Below are 14,759 nucleotides of genomic sequence, written 5' to 3'. Positions count from 1 at the left end.
GCCTCTATAGTCCCGTTTTTATTGCTATCTAACTGTATTGTTAGTCCTTCAATTTCCTTTGTTAATATGGACCGTTTTGATCTAAATTGCTTTTGTTTTATAGATGAGTACTGAATTGCATTGCCTCTAAAGGCACATTTAAAAGTGTCCCATACAGCAAGGGGATCTGCTGTGCCTATGTTATGTCTGAAAAAGTCAGTTATAAATTCTTCTGTCCTAGTTCTAAACAATGTATCATCTAGTAGGCTTTGATTAAATTTCCAATATCCTCGCCCACGTGGAAATTCTGTAAGAGTAATATATATGCCAATTATGTGATGATCCGACCACATTCTGTCCCCTATCAACACTTTTTAAACTTTTGGTGCAGAGAGAATGGCATAAGAAAGTGTTGGTGGTTCGCGAAAAGCAGTGGTTCGCGCCTTCAGTTTCACATGAATGCTGCCATCAATCCACGGTTTCTGGTTAGGGAATGTTTTAATCGTTGCTATGGGAACGACATCTTCAACGCATTTTCTAATGAACTCGCTCACCGAATCAGCGTATTCGTCAATGTTGTTGTCTGACGCAATACGAAACATCTCCCAGTCCACGTGATGGAAGCAGTCTTGGAGTGTGGAGTCAGCTTGGTCGGACCAGCGTTGGACAGACCTCAGCGTGGGAGCCTCTTGTTTTAGTTTCTGTCTGTAGGCAGGGATCAACAAAATGGAGTCGTGGTCAGCTTTTCCGAAAGGGGGGCGGGGCAGGGCCTTATATGCGTCACGGAAGTTAGAGTAACAATGATCCAGGGTCTTTCCACCCCTGGTTGCGCAATCGATATGCTGATAAAATTTAGGGAGTCTTGTTTTCAGATTAGCCTTGTTAAAATCCCCAGCTAAAATCCCCAGCTACAATTGTATAATTCATTATAAAAGTATATCCATCATCTGCACAACATTGAAAGCCCTCTCATACCCCGGCCCACAGCAATACATTGGCTCTGGGATATGCAACCATTTCATTACTCTCAACTTTCCAAACAAAACAAATCAAAATAAACACACACCACACCATCCACACATACTGTGTTTTCTGTTTACTTAGTTTTTATCTTCACTATGTTGAATTAGTGCTTGTGTGTTCAATTAGTTATATGTGAAGATATATAGAAAAGCTATATTTTTTATTTTATTGTTACAATCCATAACCGGGCTAGAATTGTGCTTATTTTCCTCATCTATGAGAACTTTGTAATTCTTTTAATAACCATGGCGTAGTCTTTGTGTCTCTGAACAACTGGTTATCAATATATAGTTTATCAACGACGAGAGCTACTCGTTTCGCTTTTAATCTATTTTCTTTGAAAATTGGATACAGAACTTTGCGCTGTTCTGCAAACTGATCATTCATGCCAATTCTGTGTCTTTTACCCAGGCTTTTAGCCATTATTTTATCATTAAATGAAGCAAATTTGGCAACGATTGGGTGTTCATACCTTTGGCCTCTCTGTCGGAAGCGGTGTACACATTCGAGTTGGATTTTGTCGATAACTTCGCGTGGGATCTGAAGCGCTGTAAGGAGGAACACTCTAACTACAGATTCAGGAACTTCCCCTTCTTTCTCTTGGATACCTGTAAGTACCAGATTCTCTCTCATTGATCTAGTTTGTATGTCCAGTAAGGCTTCCCTCAGAACGGTGTTCTCCTTTTTAATTGAATTCATTTCGGTTTCAATCTTATTGACTGTCCCTTTTAGCTTGTGTGTTTCCTTCTCCAATGTCGCAGCTTTTTCATCACTCATCTCAAGGCTTGCCTTCAACTCTTTTATATCCTTACTGACTAATTCAAGTATAGTTTGTCATTTATTGATTTTAACATATCGGTTTTGACCTTTACCATTCCCTGTGGTGAAAATATTAAATCGTCTGTGTCTGTAGAAGAGTCACGTTTCCGTTTTGAAATCTGTTCCCCTGTCTTACTCTCCGTCATGTTTGACTCAAAACAATCCACGTAATTTACCCAACCACCATCAAAACACACCACGTCATTTACCCAACCACTCTATCAAAACACACCACGTCATTTACCCAACCACTCTATCAAAACACACCACGTCATTTACCCAACCACTCTATCAAAACACACCACGTCATTTCCCCAACCACTCTATCAAAACACACCATGTCATTTACCCAACCACTCTATCAAAACACACCACATCATTTACCTAACCATTCTATCAAAACACACCATGTTATTTACCCAACCACTCTATCAAAACACACCACGTTATTTACCCAACCACTCTATCGACACACACCACGTTATTTACCCAACCACTCTATCAAAACACACCACGTTATTTACCCAACTACTCTATCAAAACACACCACATTATTTACCCAACCACTCTATCAAAACACACCACATCATTTACCCAACCACTCTATCAAAACACACCACGTCATTTACCCAATCACTCTATCAAAACACACCACATTATTTACCCAACCACTCTAACAAAACACACCATGTCATTTACCCAACCACTCTATCAAAACACACCACGTCATTTACCCAACCACTCTCTGTCCTATATACAGTACAATGGCGTATTTGTCAGTTGGTGTTTGGTATGAATTCTTGTGAGTGAGCTGTTGGATAGACCCACATGTTACCTCTGTGTGTGTGTGTGTGTGTGTGTGTGTGTGTGTGTGTGTGTGTGTGTGTGTGTGTGTGTGTGTGTGTGTGTGTGTGTGTGTGTGTGTGTGTGTGTGTGTGTGTGTGTGGTGTGTGTGTGTGTGTGTGTGTCTGTCTTTTCCCTGATGTGTTTCCAGGTGTGGTGGAAAGACTAACACAGCTGCATTTTAATGACAGTGAAATGTTTCTGCATTTTCTCTGTGCTCTGTCTCTGTGTGTGTGTGTGTGTGTGTGTGTGTGTGTGTGTGTGTGTGTGTGTTGTCCTTGGAGAGTCGTAAAGCTCAAAGTGGCACTTTACTGAGCGACTCTGCCTGCCGTTAAATGACTCGTCAGGATGGGCACACATCACTACAGGAGTCCCATAGGCACACACACACATACACACACACACACACACACACACACACACACACATAGTGATGAGACAGGTAGTAAGCTTCAAATGACCCTGGAAACAGACCTACAGAAGAGTGATGAATGAGACAAATACACCACAGATAGGTAGCTACCTACAGTTGAAGTCAGAAGTTTACATACACCTCAGGCAAATACATTTCAACCCAGTTTCACAATTCCTGACATTTAATCCTAGTAAAAAATGCTCTGTCTTAGGTCAGTAAGGATCACCATTTTATTTTAAGATTGTGAAATGTCAGAATAATAGTAGAGAGAATGATTTATTTCAGCTTTTCTTTCTTTCATCACATTCCCAGTGGGTCAGACGTTTACATACACTCAATTAGTATTTGGTAGCATTGCCTTTAAATGGTTTAACTTGGGTCAAACGTTTCGCGTAGCCTTCCACAATAAGTTGGGTGCATTTTGGCCCATTCCTCCTGACAGAGCTGGTGTAACTGAGTCAGGTTTGTAGGCTTCCTTGCTCACACACGCTTTTACAGTTCTGCCCACAAATGTTCTATAGGATTGAGGTCAGGGCTTTGTGATGGCCACTCCAATACCTTGACTTTGTTATCTTTAAGCCATTTTGCCACAACTTTGGAAGTTTGGAACTTCCTGACTGAAATCTTGAGATGTTGCTTCAATATATCCACATAATTGTCCTCACTCATGATGCCATCTATTTTGTGAAGTGCACCAGTCCCTCCTGCAGCAAAGCACCCCCACAACATGATGCTGCCACCCCCGTGCTTCACGGTTGGGATGGTGTTCTTCGGCTTGCAAGCCTCCCCGTTTTTCCTCCAAACATAACGATGGTCATTATGGCCAAACAGTTCTATTTCGGTTTCATTAGACCAGAGGACATTTCTCCAAAAAGTATGATCTTTGTCCCCATGTGCAGCTGCAAACTGTAGTCTGGCTTTTTTATGGTGGCTTTGGAGCAGTGGCTTCTTCCTTGCTGAGCGGCCTTTCAGGTTATGTCGATGTAGAACTCATTTTTACTGTGGATATAGATACTTGCCTATTTGTACCTATTTCCTCCAGCATCTTCAAGGTCCTTTGTTGTTGTTCTGGGATTGATTTGTACATTTCGCACCAAGGTACGTTCATCTCATTGAGACAGAAAAAAACACGTCTCCTTCCTGAGCGGTATGGCGGCTGCGTGGTCCCATGGTGTTTGTACTTGCGTACTATTGTTTGTACAGATGAACGTGGTACCTTCAGGTATTTGGAAATTGCTCCCAAGGATGAACCAGACTTGTGGAGGTCTATTTTCTTCTGAGGTCTTGGCTGATTTCTTTTTACTTTCCTATGATGTCAAGCAAAGAGGCACTGAGTTTGAAGGTAGGCCTTGAAATACATCCACAGGTACACCTCCAACTGACTCAAATTACGTCAATTAGCCTATCAAAAGCTTCAAAAGCCATGACATAATTTTCTGGAATTTTCCAAGCTGCTTAAAGGCACAGTCAACTTAGTGTATGTAAACTTCTGACTCATTGGAATTGTGATACAGTGAGTTATAAGAGAAATAATCTGTCTGTAAACAATTGTTGGACAAATGACTTGTGTCATGCACAAAGTAGATGTCCTTAACTGACTTGCCAAAACTATAGTTTGTTAACAAGAAATTTGTGGAGTGGTTGAAAAATTTGTTTTAATGACTCCAACCTAAGTGTATGTAAACTTCCAACTTCAACTGTATATCTATCTCTCTCTGTTTGTCTGTCTCTCTCTGTCTGTCTGTCTCTCTCTCTCTGTCTATCTCACTCTCAATTCAATTCAAGGGTCTTTATTGGCATGGGAAACATATGTTAACTTTGCCATTGCAAGTGAGGTAGATAATATACAAAAGTGAAATAAACAATAAAAATGAAAAGTAAACATTACACTCACAGAAGTGTGAATACACTCACAGAAGTGTGAATACACTCACAGCAGTGTGAATACACTCACAGAAGTGTAAATACACTCACAGAAGTGTAAAGTGTAATCTCTCTATCTCTCTCTGTTTATCTCTATCTCTCTCTGTCTATCTCTATCTATCTCTGTCTAGCTCTAGCTCTCTCTGTCTATATCTCTCTGTCTATATCTATCTATCTATCTATCTATCTATCTATCTATCTATCTATCTATCTATCTATCTATCTATCTATCTATCTATCTATCTATCTATCTATCTATCTATCTATCTATCTATCTATCTATCTATCTATCTATCTATCTATCTATCTCTGTCTAGCTCTAGCTCTCTCTGTCTATATCTCTCTCTGTCTATATCAATCTCTCTCTGTCTATCTCTAGCTCTCTGTCTAGCTCTAGCTCTCTGTCTCTCTCTGTCTATATTCAATTCAAGGGGCTTTATTGGCATGGGAAACACGTTTCACGAGCCTTCCACAAGCTTCCCACAATAAGTTGGGTGAATTTTGGCCCATTCCTCCTGACAGAACTGGTGTAACTGAGTCAGGTTTGTAGGCCTGACAAAAGTGAAATAAACAATACAAATGAACAGTAAACATTACACATACAGAAGTTTCAAAACAATAAAGACATTACAAATGTCATGTTATGTATATTTACAGTGTTTTAACGATGTGCAAATGGTTAAAATACATAAGGGAAAATAAATAAGCATAAATATGGGTTGTATTTACAATGGTGTTTGTTCTCCACTGGTTGCCCTTTTCTCGTGGCAACAGGTCACAAATCTTGCTGCTGTGATGGCACACTGTGGAATTTCACCCAGTAGATATGGGAGTTTATCAAAATTGGGTTTGTTTTCAAATTCTTTGTGGATCTGTGTAATCTGAGGGTTAGGGTTTTGTCTCTAATATGGTCATACATTGGGCAGGAGGTTAGGAAGTGCAGCTCATTTTCCACCTCATTTTGTGGGCAGTGTGCACATAGCCTGTCTTCTCTTGAGAGCCATGTCTGCCTACGGCGGCCTTTCTCAATAGCAAGACTATGCTCATTGAGTCTGTACATAGTCAAAGCTTTCCTTAAGTTTGGGTCAGTCACAGTGGCCAGGTATTCTGCCACTGTGTACTCTCTGTTTAGGGCCAAATAGCATTCTAGCTTGCTCTGTTTTTAAAAAATTATTTCCAATGTGTCAAGTAATTTTCTTTTTGTTTTCTCATGATTTGCTTTTTGTTTTCTCATGATTTGCTCTACATCTATCTCTCTCTGTCTAGCTCTAGCTCTCTCTGTCATATCTCTCTTTCCCTCTCTCTCTCTATCTCAATCTAGCTCTCTCTGTCTATTTCTATCTCTCTCTCTGTCCATCTCACTCTATCCATGTCCCTCTTTCTCTTTCTCTTTCTCTTTCTAGGTCTCTTCAAATTTGTGTCTGCATCCTACTTTCTTCTCACTGTCTGTCCTACTATAAAATCCTGAACCTTTCCTTCCCATACAGTTATACTATGCCTTTTACACTCATGATCTTCCTTAAAATAACTTTACAGTAAAACTGAAGTGTGATGACGAGGAAAGTGTGGTGCCAAGTACCAGCTTACATAAAGCATACGTCTACACAGTTTGAATACAGTTTGTGTGTGTACGTTTGTGTTTTTGGTTTTACTATCCTTGTGGGGACCAGAATATCTCACAAGCCTAGTAAAACAGGGACAATTCTGACAAATTCACTGGTCCCTATAATAAAAAAAGGCTATTTTAGGCTTAGGGGTTAGGTTGAGGGTTAGGGTTAGAATTAAGGTTAGGGTTAGAATTGGGGTTAGGGTTAGGGGTAAAGGTTAGGGTTAGGGTTAAGGTTAAGGTGAAGGTTAGGGTTTAGTGAAAATAGGATTTTGAATGGGAATCAATTGTTTTGTCAAATCAACAGATACTTATTGGTTAGCAGTATTATATATATGAGAGGTGAGTGAAACAGACGTTGTTTAAACATTAGGGAAACACGTCCTTCCCTCTTTCTCATACAACAGTTTTCTCTAGTCAATGGGCCAGTGTTTTGGCCACTGCTACAATGGAAAGAGACAACTAAAAGGAGAGGCAAGACAGACTGTTTCCATAAAGCTCTGTGTATAGAGGAGCTGAAAGACCAGTTGATATGTTTAATAAGGTGGGTGTATTCCACTTTACTTGCAATGGCAAGAAATGTAGTATTCTCTCTTTCTTTGTTTCTCTCTCGCTCTGTACCTCATGAATCTAAGCTGAGAGGAATCTTTCCCTCTGGAGTGTTTTGTGGAATGTGATAATCCACTCTTTTGTGGTTGTGTGTGCAAGGGTGTGTGTGTGTGTGTGTGTGTGTGTGTGTGTGTGTGTGTGTGTGTGTGTGTGTGTGTGTGTGTGTGTGTGTGTGTGTGTGTGTGTGTGTGTGTGTGTGTGTGTGTGTGTGCGCATGCGTATAATATAATTCTCATGACTTTATGGTGGTGTCCCCCCTCTCCTCCTAACTGTAACACTTCACATGCTCTGGTCAGGTGTGTCACAGTGCAGTCTGGAGACTACTGTGTGTACATGGAAACGCAACATGGGATCACAGAGGCAGGCACGCAACATGCCACATACCACAACCTGTCTATCAACCAAGGACAAGGTTAGGACGTACCTTATGCCACTGAAGTTGTAATTCTTTCATTCTTTACCTCACGCCATCAGAGACCAGTCTGATAATCCAGTGTCTGGTAATGCAGAGGTCAACATGTCTAGTAATAGATTTAGTCTTTGTCTTTCAGACATACACATAGATGTTTGACCTTCCCTCTACAAGATACAGTATATGCAGTAATATTGACTTATTGACTCGATTCCACCAGCACTGTCCTGTCTCGTATCTCCCAAATAGCCATGGGATTGTTCAAAAGTTGTCAGGCTACAATGGGCTGCTGTAGCATTCTGAAAATATTCTCTAAGTGAAATCGTCAATTTCCGCTTCAAAACTGTCTGAATTCATCTAAGCTAAAACAATGTATGTTTTTTGATGAGTAAATCTTAGTTGCCCCATTTTACATCTAGCTAACGATTATTGTACTTCAATTAGCTATATTTCTGAAGTTTGATTACGGGCACGAAAGCTAGCATAAATTTGCTGAATATTGAGCCAGTCACTGAAAGCATTTTGACTGAAACGATATACTGCTAACCAACCAGCTACCTACTTAGTGCTGCACACAATGTTGAATCTTCCAACAATAGCTAGCTAGCAAGCTACTGTAGCTAGTAGTGCTAACGCTTACATTATGAGATTTGCTAAAGCAGCTGTTCTTCCCCCACAAGTCATTGCAGTAGCCTCCTCAGTCAGCTGCTGTGCTCAGCTGACAAAATGATAAGATCGTGGAGAAACATGCTGATCTACGGACTGATTTCTGATAACAGTCAGTTTCTCTTAATTGTGGGGCGCATGTCTACAACTTCAGGGTAATTTAAACCGGCTAAGCACGCTTCTTATGTCAGTGAAGGAAGAACGAAACAAAACAGTTCTGTAAGGTGAGATACACATAACAATCACCCACCCCACACAGGTGGGAAAAGGCTGCCTAAGTATGATTCTCAATCAGAGACGACGAACGACACCTGCCTCTGATTAAGAACCATACCATACCAGGCCAAAACAAAACCACAACATAGAAAAAAGAACATAGACCACCCACCCAACTCACACCCTCACCATACTAAAACAAAGACATAACACAAGAACTAAGGTCAGAACGTGACAGTACCCCCCCCAAAAGGTGCTGACTCCGGCCGCAAAACCTGAACCTATAAGGGAGGGTCTGGGTGGGCGTCTGTCCGCGGTGGTGGCTCTGGCACGGGACGTGGACCCCACTCCATCATAGTCTTGGTCCACTTAAGTGGTGCCTTGGGAGCAGCGACCCTCGCCGCCGACCTCGGACTGGGGACCCTAGCAGAGGGCCCCGAATGGAAGGGAGACTCCAGCAGCACCGGACAGGCGGGAGACTCCGGCAGCGCCGGAGTGAAGGGCGATTCCGGCAGCGCCGGTGTGTCAGGCTTATTGAGGTAGTATGTACAGTGGGGCAAAAAAGTATTTAGTCAGCCACAAATTGTGCAAGTTCTCCCACTTAAAAAGATGAGAGAGGCCTGTAATTTTCTTCATAGGTAAATACTTTTTTGCCCCACTGTACATGTAGGTATCGTTAAAGTGACTGTGCATATATGATGAACAGAGAGTAGCAGACTTGACTTCAGGAGGCAGCCGAGGGAGGGGACCGATATGCGTTGTGCCTGTTGCTATGGCAACCTATAAACTGTGATTAGTGATGTGAGTTATAGGACATGCCGTCACCTTGGTGTGAATCAGGTGATATTGTGTGATATTGTGCTGCTTGGAGACTCATTTCACCCTTTTTCCCCTTTTCCCCATGCAGTGTACAGCAAAGAGAGGCTCCACAGACAAGCAAAACAGAACATCATGGGATACAGGCTTTTGTTCCAGCCCAGCTCTCACACACCTGATTTCACTAATCAACGGCTTGGTGATTATAATCTATCTGTCTATAAGTTGAGTCAGGTGTTTTAGTGTTGGGCTAGCACAAAATCCTGCACATCTGGAGAATGTCTGTGACTGGGATGACGACCAAAGAAGCCGCTGCCCGCCGGACCCAGACTGCCTTTGCCTACAGGGCTTCCTGGGCTGGTTAGCAGGGGCAGACAGACCCTCATTACACCGACCACAGATGAAAATGAGAACAAAATGAGGCCCATTACCATGAGAGCATGACTAATATCCTTCAGCAGACCCCTGATACACACACCCACACCCACACATACAGACAGAAACAGACACACAAACACATATATAAGTACACACACATGTATGCACACACACACACACACACACACACACACACACACACACACACACACACACACACACACACACGCGCACACACACACGCGCGCGCACACACACACACACACACACTTGCGCGCACACACACACACACACACACACACACACACACTCACACACACACACACACACGCACGCACGGCACATAAAAGCAAGGAAAGAGGTAATACATTCTGGCTCTATTAAAGCAACCCTCATTTAAGGCCTCTCTCTATACGCTCTGTGTGTGTGTGTGTGTGTGTGTGTGTGTGTGTGTGTGTGTGTGTGTGTGTGTGTACACCAGTCATCTATGACGTAATCAACAAGCTCTCACTACAGAATTAGACAATTTTCCACATTTCTTCAAATGTAAAATTTCTAAGTTGCTCCAAAGTTTTTTGACTCCCTGGGTTGACTCCTCCTGCTCAGTATCATTCCATTTCTAAAAATGTCAAATTGTGAAGCAGCTCCAAATTAAGGCTTATGGTTTTGGATATGGTTAAAACATTACATGTCGGCACTCATTCTGAATAGTTAAGGTAAGGGTTATGGTTTGGAATAGGGTTAAAATCAAAAAATACAAAACAAGTGTAGACCACTGGGATCAAACACACAACCTTCTGATCTGGAGTCATGGGATTCCATCCATCCACCACCCCTGTCTACAACCTATGTCCACAACTCCCTAGCAAAGCTAGTCAGGTTTGTAGGACTCCTTGCACACTCCTTTCACACACGGGGTGGAGATGTTATTTCCTACTCTCACCACCTGGGGGCGGCCCGTCAGAAAGTCCAGGATCCAGTTGCAAAGGGGGGAGTCAAGACCCAGGGTCTCGGGCTTAATGACGAGTTTGGAGGGTACTATGGTGTTAAATGCTGAGCTGTAGTCGATGAACAGCATTCTTACATAGGTATTCCTCTTGTCCAGATGGGTTAGGGCTGTGTGATTGCGATTGTGTCGTCTGTGGACCTATTGGGGAGGTAAGCAAATTGGAGTGGGTCTAGGGTGTCAGGTAGGGTGGAGGTGATATGATCCTTGACTAGTCTCTCAAAGTACTTCATAACGACGGAAGTGAGTAGGCGATAGTCGTTTAGCTCAGGTATCTTAGCTTTCTTGGGAACAGGAACAATGGTGGCCCTCTTGAAGCATGTGGGAACAACAGACTGGGATAGGGATTGATTGAATATGTCCATAAACACACCAGTCACTTTGTGCATGCACTGATTAACAAGTCGTGGTGTGATCATAACAACATACAGGAACTCAATTGTTGGAAAAATGACTTGTGTCATGCACAAAGTAGATGTCCTAACTGACTTGCCAAAACTATAGTTTGTTAACAAGAAATTTGTGGAGTGGTTGAAAAACGAGTTTTAATGACTCCAACCTAAGTGTATGTAAACTTCCGTCTTCAACTGTAAATATTATTAATTAACTGGTTCCACAGCTTCTTTTTTGTTTACTCAACTTTTCAGTCAAAGTGCTACCTGAACTTAACATTTTTAGTTGGCCCAACATTAGCTCCAACATGAGAAAACCTAGGCATATATTCGATCAACTGAAAATCATGTGTTTGCTCAAATGGTCTCATATGTTCATTCAACTAGAAATTATTATTCGGGCATTTTACCTGCACAAATGGCTGTGGAACTAATTACACACACAAAGTGCCTTTAACTTACAACGTACAAATTTGACACACGTTGACAAACACTGAGTGTACAAAACATTAGGAACACCTTCCTACTATTGAGTTGCACTTCCTTTTGCCCTCAGAACAGCCTCAATTTGTCAGGGAATGGTCTCTACAAGGTGTCAAAAGTGTTCCAAAGGGATGCTGGCCCATGTTGACTCCAATGCTTCCCACAGTTGTGTCAAGTTGGCTGGATGTCCTTTGGGTGGTGGAACATTCTTGACACACACAGGAATCTATTGACCCAGCAGCATTGCAGTTCTTGACACACTCAAACCGGTGCACCTGGTACCTACTACCATACCCCGTTCAAAGGCACTTGTTTTATCTTGCCCATTCACACTCTGAATTCCACACATACCCAATCCATGTCTCAATAGTCTCAAGGCTTAAAAACCCTTCTTTAACCTGTCTCCTCCCCTTCATCTACACTGATTGAAGTGGATTTAATAGGTGACATCAATAAGTGATCATAGTTTTAATCTGGATTCACCTGGTCAGTCTGTCATGGAAAGCGCAGGTGTTCATAATGTTTTGTACACTCAGTGTATTTAGCCTCACAATGAAGAGTTTTACCATTTTCTTTTCAGGACAACCTTGGCTACAAGTTTTTAAAATATATTGTTTTATACTATATTGTGACAAGCTACAGCCTCCATTTAAAATGGTCAGTAGCAGCTAACCCATGAGGTTCATTATCTCAGGCAGGAAATATAGGCTGAAGGTTCCTAACCCTCGGTGGGTAATAGATTGGTTCTTGCTCATTAGTGATGCAGGTGTGTGTGTGTTGTCCTTGGGGAATTCCTAATTAACACGCAATCTGACCTCAGCTAATCTCTGAGCTCTAATCCCTGACCCTGATATCTGACCTTGGCCCAAAACCCAGTGACATTTAGATTAGGAAAAGTCATGCACACATGTTCACATGTACAAATGCACAGAGAGAGGGACAGGGAAAGAGAGAGAAAGAGAGAGAGAGCAGACAGCCTTAGATAGAGAGTCTACTAGGAAGCAGTGTGTCTGACAGACAGAACACACTGAGACTATGAGAGCTTGAGATAGAGGTCTATTTAAAGGGGCTCCTACCTCTTTGAAGTTCTCTTTGGGATCTGTTCTCTTCCACTTTCTGCCCTTTCCATCGCTCGGACTGACACCAATCCATTTTACTACCTGCCCAGGGAAAGGAGGGAGGGAGGGAGGGAGGGAGGGAGGGGAAAAAGTATCACACGTCTAATATGAGTTAGTACCTATAAACAGATTTTAGACGCACTTTCCATTGCTTAAGTGGAAAGACACACACACACACACAAACACACAGACTTGCACGCACGCACACACAAACACAGACATCTACACGGCTGATTACACGCAAGCCCCAACAGCGAGTCAGCGGTGGAGGTATAGCCACACAGCGAGACGGCCTTGCCGCAGAAGTAACCCTATCAGTCCCTACAGAGTGTGGTCACATCATGGCTATACTACCACACTGCCTTAGATAAGAGCACCTAAATACTACCACACTGCCTTACACAAGAGCACCTAAAACTACCACACTGCTTTAGACAAGAGCACCTAAATACTACCACACTGCCTTAGACAACAGCACCTAAAAACTATCACACTGCTTTAGACAAGAGCACCTAAATACTACCACACTGCCTTAGACAACAGCACCTAAAAACTATCACACTGCTTTAGACAAGAGCACCTAAATACTACCACACTGCCATAAACAAGAGCACCCAAATACTACCACACTGCCTTAGACAAGAGCACCTAAATACTACCACACTGCCTTACACAAGAGCACCTAAAACTACCACACTGCTTCAGACAAGAGAACCTAAATACTACCACACTGCCTTAGACAAGAGCACCTAAATACTACCACACTGCCTTACACAACAGCACCTAAAAACTACCACACTGCTTCAGACAAGAGAACCTAAATACTACCACACTGCCATAGACAAGAGCACCCAAATACTACCACACTGCATTAGACAAGAGCACCTAAAACTACCACACTGCCAGCTATTTCTATCAGAATCTCATAGTGCATGCACACACACACACGCCAGAACGCGCACATACACACCTACTGACACATTTTTTCGACAGTTATTTAGTTTTTCCTTCCGTAAGGAGTGCTCTGTCTGTAAGAGAACCAGATAAAAATCCAGATCTTCCTCTCTACCACTCTCTGTCTCTCACACACTCTTTCATACACACGCAACAGTATAGCTATCTGTATCACAGACAATCTCTATTTAACCCAAACCACAATCACAAATGACTTTGTAATAAAGACAGGGTTTGTCCCCTCATATACTACAGTAGACACCACCTCATAACATGCAGCAGATGTATGCATGGTGACTAAGAGAGACAGAGATAGAGTGAGCAAGTGGGAGAGAGAGAAAGACAGTGAAAAGGGCTGAAATAGCAATAGGGAGAGAGAGGGAGAATAAACTGAGTGGAGAGAGTGTGAGAATGTCTTTCAAACAGCTGAGGAAACAACTTCATCTCTGAGTTTCTCAAAGACACATGACAGAGAGGGAAAGAAAGAGTGAACTAGAGATAGGGGAAGAAATAGAGAGGAAAAGAGAGAGGGGGAGGTGTGTTCCCCTACCTTGCTTTGACTTCTTCCACCAGCCGAGTCTGTAACCATACGGAACTCCCTTCACATAGAGACTGATCGGGAGAGGAGAGGAGGGTGTGAACCAGAGAGAGAGAGAGAGAGAGAGAGAGAGAGAGGAGTGATCGAACAGGAGAAAGAGGAATGTTGAGCAGAGGGAGGGAGAGAGAGGGAGAGAGCGAGAGAGATGGAAGGGGAGGTAGAGAGAGAGAAAGAGGAAAGGAGTGAGCTAGATCACTTGTTCCTTTCTGACAAAAACTCACGGCTTGACTTCGGAGAGACAGGAATGAGAGAGAGGAGGAGGAGAAGGAAGAAGAGGATGAGAGCAACAATGAGAAAGATGAGGAAGGGAGGGAGGAAGGAAGAAATTAGAGGAGGAGATGGAGGAGAGGCAAAATCCCCTCATTACGTAAAGCGGTGTGTAGAGCGTCATATAGGACTAAGTCACTATTGCCCACAAACACACACACACACTCAAGGTATTCACAAACACATAAAAATGCTACAGTTTACAATAGAATGCTGCAGTATTTACTATATAATTA

At 42.5% G+C, this 14,759-nt stretch overlaps 1 long non-coding RNA gene across 1 annotated transcript in view; it reads right to left on the bottom strand.

The window, feature by feature from the left end:
• The window catches only part of LOC112262639, a 53,571-nt gene extending 39,060 nt beyond the window's left edge, over positions 1-14,511 (bottom strand). Inside the window, exons 1-2 of the long non-coding RNA XR_002955390.2 lie at positions 14,209-14,511; positions 12,663-12,746 (exon numbers count right to left, since the gene is read on the bottom strand). This is a non-coding gene — a long non-coding RNA (uncharacterized LOC112262639). The remainder of the gene's footprint in view (positions 1-12,662; positions 12,747-14,208) is intronic.
• Between the last annotated feature and the right edge of the window lie 248 nt (positions 14,512-14,759).

Source organism: Oncorhynchus tshawytscha, linkage group LG12 (genome assembly GCF_018296145.1).
Source record: "Oncorhynchus tshawytscha isolate Ot180627B linkage group LG12, Otsh_v2.0, whole genome shotgun sequence".
NCBI lineage: Eukaryota > Metazoa > Chordata > Actinopteri > Salmoniformes > Salmonidae > Oncorhynchus > Oncorhynchus tshawytscha.
Note: the sequence above shows the minus strand (reverse complement) of the source record. Positions and strands in the feature narration are given on the sequence as shown.